Source organism: Phoenix dactylifera, chromosome 18, assembly GCF_009389715.1.
Source record: "Phoenix dactylifera cultivar Barhee BC4 chromosome 18, palm_55x_up_171113_PBpolish2nd_filt_p, whole genome shotgun sequence".
NCBI lineage: Eukaryota > Viridiplantae > Streptophyta > Magnoliopsida > Arecales > Arecaceae > Phoenix > Phoenix dactylifera.
Window position 1 is genome coordinate 2,464,760 of NC_052409.1, and position 20,008 is coordinate 2,484,767.

The 20,008-nt window shown below is 36.9% G+C and overlaps 1 pseudogene; it reads right to left on the reverse strand.

Moving 5' to 3' along the window:
• Window positions 1-1,764: 1,764 nt before the first annotated feature.
• Window positions 1,765-20,008, reverse strand: LOC120104391 (annotated as a pseudogene).

Here is a 20,008-nt window from a genome sequence, read left to right on the forward strand (position 1 = left end):
CATGCTAAAAATCTAATGTCACTATATAGATCCAACCTAATATCAATTCAAGCATATCCTATTAAAGTCATCGGCATATTGAACTTGTCCCAGTCCAAATCAAGTAGCTAAGTGCAGCCAATACATCTTAGGTGTTGGCGTAGTCCTCTTTTTATCTAATTAATTGTATGCCATTCTTGTGCATATTTTGATGGCCAATGGCAATGGTCCTGCATATATGACCATTTTTAATGGCTTAAAACTGATTGGAAGGTGGTGAAAGACGAAGCCACTCTCTATTTTTTCGGGCCGTCCGCCGATGCGCTACTCGCCACATGGCCAAGCCAACATCAGGTGACGAAGAAAGAGACCCCAAAAATTTCCACCGACCGGACCAAGACAGCTACGCTCCAACGCCTCATTCTTCGCCGCGTGTAACCACTACATGTCAATGTGGCCGATCGGCCAATCAGTAGCTGACGCGTATTGCATGCCACTTCTTCTTCCTTTTTTTTTTTTTTTTTTTAAGTACATGAGCTTATTCTGTCTGTGAATAATTCATGCACCCATTCTCGTGATACCCAAACGACACCCATCTCATTCGGACCGCGAGAATGCGAGGGAGTGCATGTTGTCGGTTTTACTATATGGGTTTAAGTATTTTGCTATATGTCATCTTTCGTGAGACATTGAAGATTTTTTTTATGCCGACAAGTTGCGTCTATGTTGTTTTTGATTTCTGCGAGAATAAATATTTGGAGACTACATCAAGATTAAATAGTGGCTTGTTTTGTTTCTTGGCACAGTATGCAATCGGCGCACTGTTCCACTTCCTTTCAACTAAACAATCATTTGAAGATTTTAATGAAATAGAGCACCTTTCAGAAAGATTAAATTAATATCTTAAAAATAATATATTAGAAATTCTTTAGTTTTTCTTCTTCTAGCTCATCCATCCCATTTATAAACTAGCTCCTATAGTCCTATAAAAAATTAAAATAATTTAACTCATTCTTCCCTCTCGAAATTACTTCATTTAATCCGACTTCTCTGAATACTTTACTCCTCTTCCGAATGCAACCCAACAAAGGTGCTATATAAAAGAATTCGCCTTTTTAAAAGAAAGGCTGATAGCTTTTTTTTTTAAACTAACATGAACGCCAGTTGGACAACAAATAAATTTAAGCATTGTGTACAAAATAGAAATATTCGGTGGCTTAAAAATGTACAGCTTAGATAGGACCATCTCCGATTTATCTTTAATTATCTAGTAACTACATTCCCTATATAAGAATATTTGCAGGTAACTTAGCTGAGGGTTCAGAATTGCGCCTCACACCACCTAAGCTACAATTATTGGGGCTATATAGTACTTATCGTCGCAGTGATGTTTTCAATTGCTTGTAGAATAAAAAAAGTTAAAGGATACAATACTCTCTCCACCTATCATTCAGATGTCATACAAACATGCATATCGATATTCCTTTCCTTTCATTTTGGGGAAGGGAGGCACTCACGCTATTAGCTACCAGGCAGAAATAATCAAATCCCCCAAAATGACCATCATGTCGAATTAAACCAATACAAATTTTCCAACTAAATTCTGGCACATCAAGTACCGGCCAACTTCGATTAACATCTGTTTTATATCTAAGCTATATTATGTGGCAATTGAAGCAACCAAATTCAGAGTCCAAAGAAAAACATGCTTTAAATATCAGCATGCATGCCAACAACTCCATTTTTCTTTTTCGTTTTCCTTTTCCTTTTTTCCTGGTCATAGAAAGTTAGAAACAACTCCACAACTTGTTAAATTTTGAAATTCGAGTCGTCGTAAAATACAACATTGAACAAAAGGTCAACACGAGAATCTTTGGAATACGAGAATCTTTTCCAAAGTCTCCACCAGTTCTGATCTATTACACATGTACCCTAATAGGTTGAACGCTATATATTCAGTGTTGCATATAAACAGAGAAATCTTTTTTTTTGCTGTCAAAATATAGATATCTATTGAACAGGTTGAATATGCGGACATATTCTCTTTGGTTCTCCTTTTGTCCATAAATTTCCGAGTTCACCTCTTTTTCGCCCCAGAGCCAAGAAGGTGCCTGCGAAGGATTAGGAAAGAAATCAACAGCCGATATCAGAAGCCAAAAGATGCATTCTGTAAGCAAAAGACTACTTCAACAAAATTTGCAAAGCTGCCATGGTTCAAATTCATGATAAACTCCGGTGCTAAATATGGGATAGGCTTATATGCTTGTGGACGATAAAAGCCATCTGCTCAGCCAAATTCTCTCCTTTTAAGGCAAGTTATTTACTCCTGTACAGTCTTTTTTTCTAATTTCCCCCCCATAGTCGTATATTCCTGTAAAGTCTTTCTCCCCTCCTCTTTTTGTGCATATGAGATCACCACTTACCCAGTGTGAAGGGGACGATGTAAAGAAGAGCTGGTTGGCCATGTCCATCCATTAGATTCAAAGCAACATATGTAATAAGAAGACCTGCAGAAACAAATTCAAGCACGATGCTAAGACATGATTGATAGCAGAAGAAAAATGTGAAGTTCTATTATCTATATATCCATCTTAGTGGTTGCATCATTCATGCTGGTGGATGAAAGTTGGGAAAGTTTTGATCATGGTAATCTGCACGAGATCTAGAAAGCATGTATGTTATGTCACTATAAAGTGTAGCTCTAGCTTTCAGAAGCCATACATTAAGTCATAATACTCTGTTAAAGTGAGCACTAACAACCATCCTTGCTGTTCTGTTGCACAAATGAATAATATGAAATTGTTATCTGCAAAGACCATCTCTCTTTATTCAAAGAGTTGAAGCAATAAAATCAGTTTATAAATGTGCAATGATTTTTATTATAGGTGCACATAGAAACAGAATGAATCAATAAATACCACTGCACAATTAAGCTACTGTTCCAACAATGAGATTCTTCTCTCGTTACTTCCATATTAGCTTTGACACTCCATGCTAATCTAAAGACCAGAATAAGATCTAATTTGTCTTACCAGAACCATAAGCCACCATGGCCCACAAGAAATAACCAGCTCGTAGAGTTTTCTTTGCAGCAAAGTCATATCTGCGAACATAGACAGTTTTATTAAACTATTTTGCACTTTTATGGAGCTTAACTTTCAACAAGAATCAAAAGGATATACTAAAATATGCATCAGCAGTAGCATAAATAGGGGAACAGATGGGATGACACCTAAATCCCACTTAAGCAGCAACCTGCTACTAGAGAACAACAGCATACAGGAACTGTTTGGATATGATTTTTACCAATGAGGTAGGAAAAGCCATGGAATCTCGATTATCATCCCATACAGTGAACCTGATACCTCATAGAGATGGTCCTATATAGTTGGACAACTAAACCAATAAATTAAAATATAATACTATAAAGGACTAATGAGAAGTTGCACTACATTTCGGAAGTCAAGATTAACATTAGAAACATATCTATCAGAATAGTACAAAAAAGAACTGAAGACCATGCAAGCCATGTTTGGATTAGAAGCTGATTATCCTTATAATGCCATATTAATAGAAATTGGCAGCATTACAAGGGAACAGCAACCCCGTATCCTTCTTTGCTATTTTAAAATGGGATAGAGGACCACTCATCCTATTTATACTGAGTGCTACCCTTGTACATATCAGCAGAAGAACCATCACCTATTCAATAGTAGAATAGCCCTTAAGAAGCAATATCCATTCTATATAACTTTTCTTTATTTAATATCCATCATCGGGGGTGGTTTGCCGGCACATGCACACGAGCATGACACCCCTTCCCCCCACCCCTCCCCAACCAAATACACACACACAGAGAGAGAGAGAGAGAGAGATGACGGGTCATAGGTGATGGAAGAGTCATTGAGAGGCAAAGCATGCACTAAAAGCCTGTTTGAACAAAGGCTTGGTTTCAATGGAATGAAAAAAACACTGCTGGAGACCACTTTTTAATTTCCTACAGATTTGCTGCATTTTATATTTTCATCCCAAGCAATACAAGCCCAAACAGCTATTACTATGTTATAAAATCCCACGGGTTTTTAGCTGATCCTATGGTTACCACACTGGTCCTTAATTGGCAAGAGACACCTTAAGACATATATAACACAGACTGATCCAGTTACATAAGCTGTAGCCTTTTGAATTAGATCACTAATGTCACACGATCACCCCTCTTCAAAGAACAGGTCTTCAAAGATAGGACAGCAAGCACGCCGAATCAGTGCTCTTTAAAAGAAAATTTTGTATCCTAGAAAACATGGTAATCTACACATGCACAAGCAGAAGTCTCAGAATCATTCCCAACAATCTGTGAAAACTATTTTGCTATGACAAGAAGACCTTTCAAATTGATATATGCAACAAAGCTGCTGGACTACCAGAGGTAAAACACTACATACTCTGTTGGAAAAAGAGGGATAAAATGCTGTCCTACGAATATGGCCTGATTGTGACATACCTATGACAAAAATCTCCAAGCAACATTGTTTTAACATATGCATCAGAATATCAGGAAACAATTACAGTCTAGGCACATAAGATCAATTTAATATAGTTGAGAATGTTAAGGTCAACATATGGTAAAACCAAGGTGGATAGGGAAAGAAATGAGCATTAATGGGAGGCTTGCGAATCAAATGTATTGCGACAGAGAAACAGCACCATGAGGGATGGTGTAGGCATTGTAATGCGAAAATAGGATGGAATTCCAATAAAGAAGAGCACTTTGGTTTGTACCAGAGAATCAGGAAAGAGGATGAATACCCAGAATTAGTGGGAAATTGCATCGAGGAATTTTTAAACACTTAGTTTGCAACAGGATTTAGCAATGAATGCCAATAAGAATTCAAAAGGCTAACATCAACACACTTGTGGTTATAATTCATCCAGAAATCAATTGTGATATTATCAATATTTCCAATTGACTCACGCCTCTTATATCTTTATCCAACTGCATCATTTTCATATTTTAATCAAAAGATTATGCTTAATGAAGATCTTTATCGTTGGTTAAAAATATTAGAGTTTTGATGATGCTATGCACTCACAACAGAAAAGTATACCTACCAAAAACCTGAATAGAAAGTATAAAAGATAACCAAAGTCAGAATATAGAGGTTCTGACCTTAATGAAAATACAATTAGCAGCCCAGGCAGGATAATGTCACCAAAACCAATAATGCTGTAACCCCCCCATGGATCAAACATGCGTGGGATCTTAAGTAACATGGGTACACCATCATCACCAGTCCTATCACCACGTGCAACCTACGAAATAGAGCATGTGCAGTATGTTACCCTTCAAGTTGTTGTCACTATCCAACAAATATAAGGCCTCTTAATAATAATACTTACCACAATCATCACACTCTCATGAAACCACCTCTTTGAAGCAAAAACCCAAAAGATGTCATACAGGAACGCACAGCTGAGAAGCACAGTACCCACCTGATGCATCCAAGAAGTTAAAAATGTGAATGTAATTCTTGGAGCATTGGGACACGAAAATCTTACCTTAAGATTGGGTATTCGAACGATTTGGAGAACTGTAATAATCAAAGCAATACCCTGATTGAAAAGGCATGAAACAAGAAGAAAAAAATTAATGGTTAGCAAAACAAATTATAATAGGTAAAACTTAATCTATAGAAAAACCAGGATACAAGAATTGCATGTGCGGTTGACAATACCAAGACCAACAGAAAGAATGGAGTAATATCCACTCCAGCATGCTAGTTTATTTATGATGTTAACTGAATCATACTCCAGCTTTTTCTAATTTTGTCAAAGCAAAAGGGTGAAACAGATAAGCCAACATTTAGCTCAACTGAATCACGCAGAATAATCCATAATGCTCAAATTGTCTGATAGAAAGAAGTGATTTATAAGGCAGATAACAATGTCTTGCTTTAAGGAGAACATGATGCTAACTCAAGGCTCTTCAAAGGATACAATAATTGCTTAATTGAAACTACTTCTTTTACAATGAGGGATTTATTGCGGTCATTATCGGACATGGGTATCTCAACCGGGTTCTGAATTTTCAGACAGTGTTCCCAATTTCAAGGGGGCTCACATGGATAAGTCATCATTTTATTGCTAACAAGTATCCAGTACGTTGCAGATTTTAAGATTTGACACTTATAGATTATTATTCACAAGCCACATAAGTTGTCACTTCACAATTGATAGCATTTATCTTAACTGTGCAATTGAAGACTGTTGTGACACCTCATCTTGTTTTAGTGGAAAGATAACTCTTACATTTCCTGGCATAGTACACAAACATTAGTTTGCTTGTTTGCATTTTAGATGCATTTCCCTAAACACCACATTCCAATTGTTTTTTTAGAAAAAGGTTGTGTTTTTGCACATGGATACCACATCCATCATATCCAATTTAAACATCACTTAAAATTGTCTTGGGGTGTCAAGACAAACTAATTTCTTATGTCTTACCAATAATAATTGGGAGAACTAAAGTATAGGCGCACGATAATTTTTGATTGAAAAAGTAAGATGTAATATATTCCAAGTTGAAGTGGACAATGATTTTTGATCAAGAAAGTAATACATAACTCCATGCTGCTTATCGAACCAAATTTTCAAAGATTTTTACTCAATTTAGTGGACTAAAATAACTCAAATATTGTCATTTACGTGCATAATTTTGGGGCTGAAAATTAGTTTCAAGTTTTCCTCTGCAAAAGTGATAGAGGACAATAGGTAGCATCTTCGCAACGCAGTTCAAGCACAATTTAGTTACAGCCCAAAAATATTTGTGCAAATTCTAAAAGGACATACCTAAAACATATGACGATTCTTGAATAGTATATAAAACAAAGAATATTATTTTTTCAGGACATATCCAGAACAAATAATGCTTCTTGAATAGTAGATAAAACATAAGAATATTATTTTTCTTACCAGGATATCTTGGCCAATCCAGGCATAGGACAAGGAGTGATAAACAGCCCATACAACAGCAAAAGCAATGCAGAATGGTGAGACTGCCAGTGTAAGGTATGAAACAGCTCCAAAGAAGGGAACTTTAATGAAAGATTCCCCAGCACGTTTAAACCATCTGCCAAAATTCATACATCAATAATTAGTAACAATCCAAAAGTATTATGCACCCTCAAGCTTTGTCAGATCAACTTTTTTCGGAGAGGAATGCATATAACAAGGAGGAAATTCATACACAATATAAATTGGAACATATTGAACTAACAGTTGTAATGATCTATTCAGTTTCAGCATGGATTGTCCATGAAAGGCAGCAAACAAGAAGCAAGCTCCAAAAAATAGAACCAGAGTTAAAGGGGTAACAGATATTTAGTGGTAGTTTAAACTATCGCCGAACTCAACAGAACAACCAGGGATCATGAAGTGAAAATATCAGAGCATAGAAGAAGGCCCTGGCTGCCCAAGAGTTTGCCTCCCAAGTTGGAATAAGCGGCAGGAAGCAAGTAAACATAACTAACATCCATTGTTGCAAAGGCTCAAAATCAAGCTGAAAAGTCATGGATTACAAAAATCACCAAGCAGGGTAGAAGAGCAGGGATGCACTAATTGAACACATGGAAATTAGTAGAAGAGCACAGAAGCAGTGATAGAAGACATGGAAATTAGCAGGACATGGATAACAGTATCGATGCTAATCCATAATGCATATGACCAAGATGAACATTATTTGAGAGCCTCCAAATTTTAGCAGAAATAACATACTCAAATAAATGGACAAAGGAAGCTTTTGCTGGGTTGTGTATTATCATAGTTATCAGTGTGTTATCATTGTTATTAGCATCTGAACCCAGTTCACCTTCATGTTAAGCAATATATCTTGAACTAGAGGTCAAAGATGGGATCAAACATTTAGCCAATGCTCCCATACATCTTAAAAAAGTCTTTTATGTTTGTCAAAATGTACATCTCATAAATGTGGAATATTTTTTATTTTTAACTTGAAAAGGAAGCAGGCACAGGAGTGAATAATCAGAGATTCAAAACTATGAATTCGAACACCAACAAAGCATCTAAATATGAACATTCAAAAAAACAATGGGAAAAAGTTGACATTGTATATCTTATTTATATCCCCTGACTGCACATAAAATTAAAAGAAGGGCTTCATTCAACAGATGACTGCAACTGTTTATCAAAGCAGGTGCAGATGTGGGTGAGGGGGATTTAGAGTTACTACCACTCACAGATTGTTGGATCAACAAGTTTGTAACTGATGCAATAACGATCGGATCTTACATGATGGTCTCAAACAGTGCGAACAATTATCTAGTTACTTCCATTTTCTAAATTAAATAATGCAATCAATAATATGCATAACAGTGGAAAAATGAAACACTCGCCATACCGTGATAACAAAGCTACCAAGCATGTTTGTAGGCCCTGAAGGACAAGAAGAATGCACAATTAATAAAATTACTGAAAGAATAACTGTAGTATGAGTAGTCTAAACATTTGCTGAATTATTCAATAGTTAAGCATCAAAGAAACGCATCGCTGCAAAATCTTTTATACCACAAGCTATGGTTTATTTAAGTATCACTTAATAGACTTTTTCCATGAAAAAAGTAATAAATTCTTGTAGAAGCAAAATGGTTCCAAAGATGAGATTTATGCAAAGACTTTGAGCCTCAGCAACCCAATAGAATTTTAAGAACATGTGACTTAGACTTGTATTTTAAGAATATAGCAATAGAAACAATAATACACCAAACTGACATCATTTGACCAAGTTTTATGCGATCATTAAAACAAGTAAACAAATTTTACATATATATACATAAAGATGTATATATTGATTTAAAGAAAAATTATCAATATCATGCAACTAAGGAGTAATCTTACCACCATCAGAAGTCATAATAATATGGAAACATTGTCCATGCTAAGAAAAAGATAAAGACACAAGATTTTAGACATCAGCTTTTTTACTTCCACTTTAAGAATATATATTGCTAAAACTATTGCTTGCTAATTCGTCTAGCAAACCATATCAGCAAAATAGCTTATATCAAGTTCTTAACCGCTAGTAGAATGACATGCTTCAGCACCACTGTAACATGAGCATGTAACAAGACTTCCTAAGCTTCTCCTTGGTCAAAATTATAGCTCATCGCAACACTTGTAGATCTGTTGATACAATTTATAATTCACATATAATTTGAAATTAAGTAGTGCAATGTCAAGTGCAGTCATCATGAGAAATAAAGGTTAAAACTAATGAATTTGCACCTCTACTCCACCAATGCAAAATAGAACCACCAAAAGCTCCACAAACCAGTGGGACATAAATTTGTAAAGTAGGATCAAGAAGCATGATGCAAGCACAACAAACAAAACAGCTGATGTTGTGTTTATGTCCACCACACCACCGGCGCCTGTGGTTTCCATGTTGAGTATCTCATCCGGGGCATCCTATGAGCATCAATCCATGTGTCAGTTACAATAAAAAAGTTTGGTAATATTCCAATACTGCAAAGACGATGAAATCCCTTTTGTGCAAACTGATAATAAGGACCTTTAGTAACTTTTCATATTCAATGGATGCTTCTCTAGCACTCCATGCTGACCAATAAGATGCACATAAGATGGTACCAACTGCCATAAGCCATAGAAACACCTCTGCAGTATCAACAAGAGGACGATCTGGAGAGTACAACTGCACCGCAACTGAAGTTGCGAACTATTAGAAAATTATTAAAATGAGCAATCAAATCATCTTATTCACCATTAAATAAACCATGAGACAAGCCTAAGCACAGAATGACATTTTGGCTAGAAGAGAAGGGGATAAGCAGGCAGGTGGGCAGGCTTGCGGCCATGCATGCAGGCATGTGTGTGTGCCTGCGTTCGCGTGCTCACATGTGTCTGTGTGTGTGAGAGAGAGAGAGGGAGAGGTCCTTCTTGTGGATTGAGTTAGGAGGTTAGTGGATGGATGCAGGTCTAAGAAATGCTATTGGTATGATTCTCCAGTTCTAAACTCCCCCTTTCTGTCTCAATAAGTCAGACAAAAAGGCAGCCCATCTACAAAGGAAGAAGAAACAGAGGGAGGCATCACTTGGGGAGATATCATGTCAGGTCTTGGGACCTCACCCATCCAAGAACCGAGTCGAGTCTAGGTCCAGGGAGATGAGATTTCAAAAGACCCATCAGTTTACAGGTTAGGTCTGGTATGTTGAGGATTAAGACTCATAATGTACCCACCATTTATTGGGTTTGGTCTGGAAAGACCAAATTCCTTCATGCCCTCAAACAATTAAGTATAACATATCTTCAAAACAAATTAATAAACATTATATGAATTGCGAACAAAATAAAGCTAAGCTTTACAAATATATTACAGTTATTGTTGTACATTTTGAGTAAACCATCAGGTCCTGGTTAGGCTCACAAAAGTCAGTCAAGTAACCTAATGTATGATATGATCAAGTGGGGTCGGTCCACGTCAAGTACACCTACAGTAAACTAGTGTGGGACCTAAAAATTTTACGGGTCTACCTTTTGTACCCATGCCCAATCCATAGGTCATGGGGTCCGCATAGAATCTAGGTCATGTCCATATCTGCATGTAAGTGTGATAGAGAAGCATTTTAAAGTCAAATTTCAACCCCCCTTGCCTAGGAAGAAGAATCTAGAGCAAACAGAAACATTTTGTTAATTTCTTTTGGAATAAAACTAATGAATTTTCCGAAAACCTGATTTGCACACGAGGTAGATCTTGGATTCACTAAATTTCATGTTGTGCATAGTAGATTTGTCGCAATGACATCATTTTGTAAGATAGATAAAAAATTAAATTACAAATTAAAAGTTCTACAGTAAAGGAACTTTAATGAAACTTTAATGCTCAAAGCTAAGGTGGCAAAAGGAGATATCGTGATTCATTCTTATCATCAAAATCCAATATAGCATTAGAACGCCATTGTAAGTACAAAATAACAGGAGCACAGAAAGACTATGTACATATGGAGTTAAACACTTCAAGCATATTCGAAAACATATGTTTGCTTGCATAGGGTAAGCTAGAATTCAATTAGACTTAAGCCAATTAAATATGACTATGTAGTTACCATTTGCGGTTAACAAAAACCTTTGACTAGGACACAAATCTAAAGCATGTTCAAAAGCCAAGGTTCTAGCATGACTGATACATTATTCATCCATTGTGTGTCTTAAAGCAATCACTAGTTGAAGGAAAGACCAAAGATCAAAAAGTTGACACACTAGTGTAAAGGCCACTGCTTCGTAGAATGCAAAGATATAAACCATCAACACTTATTCATCAATTGTTGCATCCTATTATAAATCTGTTATCTTATTGTCACTCATTACTATGGGTTAAATAATCAATCAACAAAAACTTTATATTGTTAATCCCTTTCTCAAATTTCCTTCCAAGATTTTTATCTCGCATGCCCTTCTTCTTCCCAATCTCCTAGGCTCCAAACCTTACTAGGTTGTCATCATGTCATCTCAACCAAATCTGAATCCCAAATCCATATCCCTTTGCTCCACATTGTTTCTACCTAGCGTACTCATTTTTAACTGCATAATTACCACTCTCTCACCTCAACACTTTCTTCCTGCTCTAACATGCATCATCTTTTGTGTTGCTTAGCATTCTGATCTGTCAATGCAGATAGCCATACACATCCACCAATGTACATACATCTTTGTGTGTGTGTGTATATATCTACACAGTTTTTCCATTCTTTCTCTTTTTTTCAGGTTTCTTTTTGTTTTTGCTTTTGTTTTTTTTTTTGTTTTTTTTTTTTGGGGGGGGGGGGGGGGAGTGGTTATCTTGTACAGAGTTTTCAGTTTTGCAGTTTTGGCAGTTCTGATAGCTTCACTCCAAGTTTTGGCGCTGTGGGCAACAAAATTAAGAAAAATCAGGAAAAATATTTTGCATCATTTCATTAATATTATGAGTAATTTAGAATCATAATTTGCGTAAATTGGGTAGGTTCAGGTAGAACCTAAACTGTTTTAAAGCTTAATATATTAAATATACTATACTTTTACTAATTTAAAGTTATCCTTCATTTTTCCCTAATTTTTATAATTCCCCCACTTTTCTCTATTTTTTATAATTTCCCATATTTGCTCTATTTTTTAAATTTAACTAAACCTTTTTCCTCTAAGCATATGTCATTTTATTTCATTTTAAAAACTCAACTAAGTAGATAAAAATGAGCATATTTTATTATATTCCACATTGACAGTCCATGTAAGAAAGAAAGATCCATCTAAATGAAAACCAGTTTGAATTCATTATTCCATTATAATATATCATTTTATTCGAACAGAAAATACTAAAGACCCATAAGAACCTATAATACTTTCTAACATGGTCGGCAAAACCGTCCCAAACCGTCCGGTTCGAGGCGTCCCGAGCCGTACCGGTGATGGACCGAGACGGTTTCGGCAACGAAACCGAAGACGGAGGAGAAGAAAGAGAAGAAAAAAGAGAAAAAGAGAGAGAGAACGGGGGCAAAGAGGGAGAGGGAGGCCAGCCGGAGCCGGCCGGCGGAAGCTGGGAGCCTCCGCACGGAGGAGGCAGAGGCCAGGGATTCGTGGAGGCGAGGTCCGCCTCTGGTCCCCTGTTTCGTAGAGGCCCATAGGGGGGTCCTTTTATTTTTGAGAATTTTAAGTGAAAGTCAGCAAACCCATTGCCAACTACTATAAACCATTGAGAATTTTGCAATGGGTTTGCCGACTTTAACTTAAATTCTCAAAAATAAAAAAGGCCCCTCCAAGCCCCTGTTTCGAATGAAATAGGGGATCGGAGGCAATGCCCTGCCTTCGCGAATCCCCAGCCTCCCTCTCCTCTGCCTCTACTGTGTCGATACAGGGCCGGCACGGCTCGAGGCCCGTACCGACCCATGCCGCCGGGCAACCGGTCTGGGGCCAATACCGGCACAGCGGACATTGCTTTCTAACTAGTAAAGATACACACCAAGATTACATCTTGCCCACTATAATAACAAAATTTAGCCAAAAATAACATAAATCCTATCATTGGAACCTTAGATTAATGTGATATTGAATAATATTATCAGATTCTAGAAAACATTAGAAAGTATTGTGAATTATACATGTTAAACAGCAAAATGGTCAACAATTATTACTTTCAGTTAGTTTCTGCCGAAACTGATGAAACTGACCAAAACCAAAAATTTCAGTCAGTTTTTAACCAGTCTTTAGCCAAAATGGACTGACTGGTTTCAGCCGAAACTTCAAACCTTGCTCTTTAACTTCTTTATTGCCTGCACTGTAGTCCATACCACACTGGCAGTCATGTTACTGTTTTGGACAATCCCTCCCCAGTAACCAGCATGAAAGAAATTCACGGAAGCACATGTAGTTCATCCACCCAACTTTTTTTCCCCAAAAGATGTTTTTACCTAAATCTTGGAGAGCATAAACCATATCTAATAAAATGATTCCTGGAAACCTCTAGCCAAGACCTGATTAGAACCTACTATATATATTCTTTCAAGATAGGTGTGGGGCAGGTGGAGAAGAGGGCAGGAAAAAGGTTAAGAGCCAACTGCAGAGATGACAGCAGGGTTAGAATGTATGTATAATGTTACAGTGAATTTTGTAAAGTTGCTTATATAATTTAAAAAGCAAGAGTTCTACAACTGTATAGCAAAAGACCAAGAAAAAATCTGGAACTGATTCAAATGATGCTAATCCTCATCAATTCTAGTAACGTTAAATAGCTTGTTTGTGAACAGTAGGCTCAGAAGGAGGCAACATCAGAGTGTTCCAAAATGTGCTTAGCACATAAGGACGGTTGTGAAGAACTTCATTTCACCAAGCGCTCCACAATTGCAAGTAACATATGGACTTCTTTACCATTATAGTCAACTTCACGCACCGGCAAGTATAAGAGATCCAAGAACTTGGCTCCCACAGTCTAACCTCAAATCAGATACTGACAACTGCTGGGGTGTCCAGCTATCAATGTCTCCAACTCACTTTGATCTGAGAACCTAAGAGGCAGCAATTTTCACTCAGATATTCCCTTCGCATCAACCACCAATTTGCACAATGACATGTTTACAACAAAGCAATGAATGCTGTCCTTTATTCAGTGTTTCTTATGTTTAAGAACTCTTCAAGGATATAGGACCTCAGCTAGAATGTTGTTGCTTTGATTTATTGAGGACAAGGTACGTCGTCCCGATACCAGGCCCTGTATTGGTGTCACCGTGTCGGTACGTCCAGTACGGAGGCCAGTTCAATGTACCGAGTGTCAGCACGCCCACCGCACCGTATACCGCTACCAAACCGGTATGGTACATCCCATGCCGCCTAGTTTCAGTACGGTATGTCATACCATAGTTGAAGACCACTTCCCTCACCTAAATTTGGGGGTGAACCAACACAGGAATGGCTTTTGCTCCTATATGGATGCATAGAAGAAGCAAATGCTTCCATCATTCACTCTTCATGACTTGTGATGTCTTAAATATATCAAGCCCATTATTTGCATATAGAGATCTTAAGTTATGCATTTAAAGTAACTCCGATATGAACCCCGTTCCTACTAATCACAAAGTTATACGAAATCCTTTAAATGGAGAATGAGGTCAAGTCAGCAAATCCATATAAACAGGGAATGTGAAGGGAGTAAAACGTCCAATTTTACTTTATCATAGTACATGTAACAAGAGAATCTTGCACTCTAGTATAATTATATTACAAAGTTCATAGTTGTAAAATAAAATATGCACTTTAAATACTATGAATGACATAGAAAACTCACCTGAGGCACCACTTGGTGATGCTGTTCTCTAAGCTTGCACCTGCATCCTGTGGCAGCATAACTGCTGATATGCTTATATTCAACTCTGTTTCATTGGGATCACAGACCATCTTGTATAATTCTGTTGGATAGAAACAGTTTAAAATAAAAAATAGTGGCAAAGTGAAGCAGAAAAACAACTCAAAGAATCAACATCCTACATGGGAAGATCAGAAATTGGGCCTCTATTAAGCAAGCTGGTTGAAACTACACTCACTACACAGAGACAAAGAATAAGAGGTTTATTAAATCCATGGAATACGTCGACAAGTTATTAGAAACAAAGAAAGAAGATGCTTAATTAGCTGAATTTGAATGACATATAAATGCAGAATTTGGGAAGTCTAGGATAGCAATAACTTCAAGCAGAACAACTAAGGCATATGAGATAAAACAATCTTCGATAAAATGAGACGAGGTTGTAAAGGTCACATGCAGTTAAAGAAGCAGAAAGCAAAACTTGTAATTGGAACCATGCAGTTCATAACCATCAGAAAGGATTAGCTAATCAATATTTTGACAGAATGGAGATTTCATATAGACAACCACATAGAAAATTATCCATATTTCAGAAAGGGGCAAGCATGGAGACATCTATGGACGCCCTGATGAAAAAACCATTATATAGTGAGAAAGATGAATCCTTCAAGAAAGTCCCAATTACCTTGTTCTCATGGAAGTTCTTTTTTTTGTTAACTTTTAAAAGATGTGTTCTGAAAGATGGGGAAAATAATGAAAATATTCGATCAGTTTGACAAAAAGGTTACATAGATCAAGACTTCATTAAAAATATAAATTTCAAGATTGAAATTCAAAACAAGGAAAGAAAATAATGGGATTATCTAATAAGGTTTATGATGGAATGCTAAGAAAGAAGACAAGTTAACTGGATACAAAGCTGGAGCCAGTTGCCTGAGAAAGATGACATTAAAGTGTGTGTACGTACTCTAAATTTTGTTAAAAAGAAATGATGGTCAGCCACTACATCAATTAAAAAATGATGACATAAATCTACTGACATGTGATGAGTTTTTTATCATATTTGCTAAAAACGTTCAGCAAACATAAGGGATCAAAAGGAAGATGGAAAATGAGAAGAATACATCTATTAAAGCTCAATGAAAAGACAGTAAAAATGCAAGACCAAGACAGACAAGAAGGGAATGAAAATAATTAATAGGACTATGACAGAAATCAAGGAATCATGACTGCTCGTGAGAAAAGGGTGACATAAGAAAGGATTTTGGGATTTAAGTCCTCTTGAAAGAAATGGGATACTGAATGTAGGATTGAAAGGGAATGGTAAAGAAAAAGAATGGCAGGAATCTAGTTGAAGATAATGCTTTAATCTGGCCATTCAAGAACTCCAATCCCATTTGAATTGTTGAGTAAAAAGAGCAAAAACATCACAAAAGAGAGAGAGATAACGGGTTTTGGATCAATATAACTTATTATCTTTGTAATTGACCATGTGAATAACACAATAAGTTAATGGCAAAATTTGCCTGATTACTGTAAGAGAACCAATTTTCCTTCAGCGTATGCCATATTATGTTAAAAAGAACAAAAATTAGTGGACAGAATTTACAGCTGAAACATTTGAAAATACAAGACCAAGACAGACAAAGAGGGAATGAAAATAATTAATAGGACTATGACAGAAATCAAGGAATCATGATTGCTCGTGAGAAAGGGATGAAATAAGAAGGGATTTTGGGATTGAAGTCCTCTTGAAAGAAAAGGGATACTGAATCTAGGATTAAAATGGGAAACATTTGAATCCCAACTTTTAGTACATACATTTATACATGTATGCTGTATGCCTGTATGCATAGAATTTATAGTTGAAACATTTGAATCCCAACTATTTAATATGTACATATATACTTATGTGCAAGCATGCATGTATGCCTGTATACATGTAAGCCTGTATGCATGCCTGCCTGTATGAACATATGCATGCCTGCCTGCATGCGTCCATGTAGGTAGATAGGTATATAGGTGGTTCAGTAACCAACTCTTACTCTAATATTGTTGGCCTAGCAGGTTTAAATTTCAAATAGGATCATATAACCACAAGCTACTGAGCAGGAAAAGTCCATACCTTTACGATTATTTATAATAAGGATGGCAGAAGCACCAGCTGCTTCTGCAAACCTTTGCCTTGTCGTAAATCTGCAGTTTCCTCGTTGCCACTAATAGGACATCTCCAGCAAGCTAACAAAAGGAACAAATTTCAAGTTTCAAACACCTGAAGTGCCCGTTAAAAAGTACTGAAAGAAAGGAGTATAGAAAATAACCTTTTTCTTAAGTGTAGTTACAGCAATCAAAAGGATCTGACGCAGAAAGCCGAGTTCGGTTAGCATGCTTTTCTTTTGATTCAATTGTAGTGCCAAATCGAGCACCAACCCCAACAAACTCAGCATCTTCTCTGTTGTTAACCCAGGTTTGCACTTTTACCTGACAAGAAGCATACATGATATGAAGCCTCATCAAAGAGAAAAAACACAAATGCTGCTAGAGTACCTCTGACTACAAAGACAAACATACTGCAGTTATGAAGATTTATTGCCATCTAACAAACTGGCAAGTATTTTGTAGCAGAATGATGGTGCTCAGGGTTTCAACAAAAATCTTGTGAGGGAAAAAGATGAATAAACCAGTTCCAAAGACAAAGTAACCTTAGAGAACATTTTATGACCTAACGGGTAGAAAGGAGGCAACAAACAAAGATGACCTCCCTGGATGCTAGTAATTCAGGAACCTTTTTGAAGCTTACTGCATTATGGCACAGGTTCTTGATATGCTAAACCTACATGGTATAATCGGTATTTCCCTTCAAAGCTGGACATGCTTTAAATGTGTTTGATATACAGAATATGTAACCAACCAACCTATTCAGACATCAGGAATCCATATGAAGCAGACCATGAATTGACACCACATTTGAAAGAAAAATGGATGGAATACTATTTTCTCTCAACTAATTACCATTAAAACCCTAGTTTGTGCAAATCTACTAGAACTACCCCAGGAACATTGGTTAACAGAGAAATAAATATTCCCTGCAAAGGGACTCAACTATAGATACACTTTAACATAATAACTTGGTACAAGAAACTATTATGAAATGAAAATGATGCCAAGGTTCATGTGGAGATCGATCTCCATCAACCCTATGAACCAAGCACTAAGGTCAAGACCATGAATAGAATCCTAGCAAATTTACACTTCAAATATTTACTATCCCCGTACCTTGAATATTCCAAAAATTCTAACAATGAAAAAGAAAATTGGGACTAGCCACAATTCACCATCATCAATAATGATGTGGAGTGAAAAAAACAACCATGAAACTCCCAGGTTTCTCTGATAAGATAAAACATGGAGCCAAGATCAGGAGTAACTAACAAACATTTATATGGGCCACTGCCGCTGCCACCACCACAAAATGAAGAAAGTTGACAAAGGGGAACAACATTAGGTTAAGCAGAGAAATGAATATACAAACTAGGACATTAAGATCATTCTCAAAACCACTCTGCTTCATGGCAAAGATGGTGATCAAAGAGGAACCAGTTCAAGATTCTAACAACCTAGTGATAAAGGATCCGCTAAAGATGTCAAAACGTATCATCCTGAGTTGAGGATGAGCAAAATCATTAAGCTGAACCAACGAGAAAATGAAGAAGGAAAATAAAACACAGACCCTCTCTGTTCCCGTCCTTTTATTTGCTCGAGGGACTTCTCACCAAACATGCAAATTACTTAAACTGATTAACAAGATTAAAAGGCCTCAGAATGAAAAAAATTTCCATGATTACTTGTATACGGATGATTACCAATTGATGGAATTTTCTACCAAATTTTGCTTTGAACTGAAAGCCGCCATGAAAATCGCTTATCTTAGGAAAGTCCACGAATATGTCCGTGGAAGAAGTCCATAAGCATCCTAAAACTCCAGTCAAGCTAAAATTGTTCCTTGACTTACTCATGTTATTTGAAGGTTTTTTCATGTGAATCTCACCGAAATTCAATACCTCTGCAATAAAGTTGTCAGCTTGAAACTATACTTTCTATTAGCAAGCAGGCAACATGCTTCTCAACAATGAATAATTCAATAGTTCAAAGACATTCAGTACCTCTGGAGTTCCTCATTCACACACGATAGACTACACAATATTCAACAAAGGATATCTTTTAACTAGAAACATGCTCGTACCTAGATATGACTAATGGAGACAGAAAGCCTGAATTTCATACAATAACCTCATTTCATGGCCAAAAATCAAATATTCATGTCAAGCAAAATTTAAGAGGAAGAAAGAAATTGCAAATTAGCACAACTTTATGCATGTAGAATAACCGACCCAATCTAATCAAAGTCCCAAGAATCTTATGCTTCAAGTGAAGCAATTCATTTTTTTTTTCATTTTCCCATCAGGGACAGTGGCAGTTGTCATGCTAAATATGGTCAAGATTGTACATCGAATTCCAGAGTTCATCCCACCATAGCAATCAATCAGGCACCACTAAATCGGAAAAAAAAAGGAAACAAGGGTTAATTTTGTTCAACGCTAACCTCCAAAAAAGATTTAACGTTTCATACTAAAGATAACCCTCTCTCTCGATTTCCACGACTACCGTCCCCACCGACCTAAAAATAGAAACTTTTCAGGACAGAAATACCCAAGCGTCAAAAAGAATCAGAAACCCTTCACGCCTAGCGCAGTTCATAGCCCCTACGAGTCAAGAACTTCTCAGAGCAAACAAAAATCCAACCAGGGAAACTGAACGATTTCAAGAAACGAGGCGAATCGAAGAAGAAATTCACCAGAACGAAGTTGTTAGAGCATCCTGGCAGCTTCGGGGCCTTGTCGTCCTCGTGGACTATATCCCCTCCAAGAACCAAGCCGGGAAGAACCGATATCACGAGCAGCGCCCACAGCACCCCCCACCACCTTCCCAAATCCATCAAAAATCCAACTATTCCCAGCAGAATTAGAGTATAATAGGAAGAAGAACAAAAACTAGAAACTAGGAATTTCTGCTTTTTCTTCTTCACATAATAGAGGAAGAGGGAAAGGGGAAAGAGGGGGAGAGGGAGGGGAATGAAGAATAGGAATAGATCTGGCTGCTGCTATATAACTG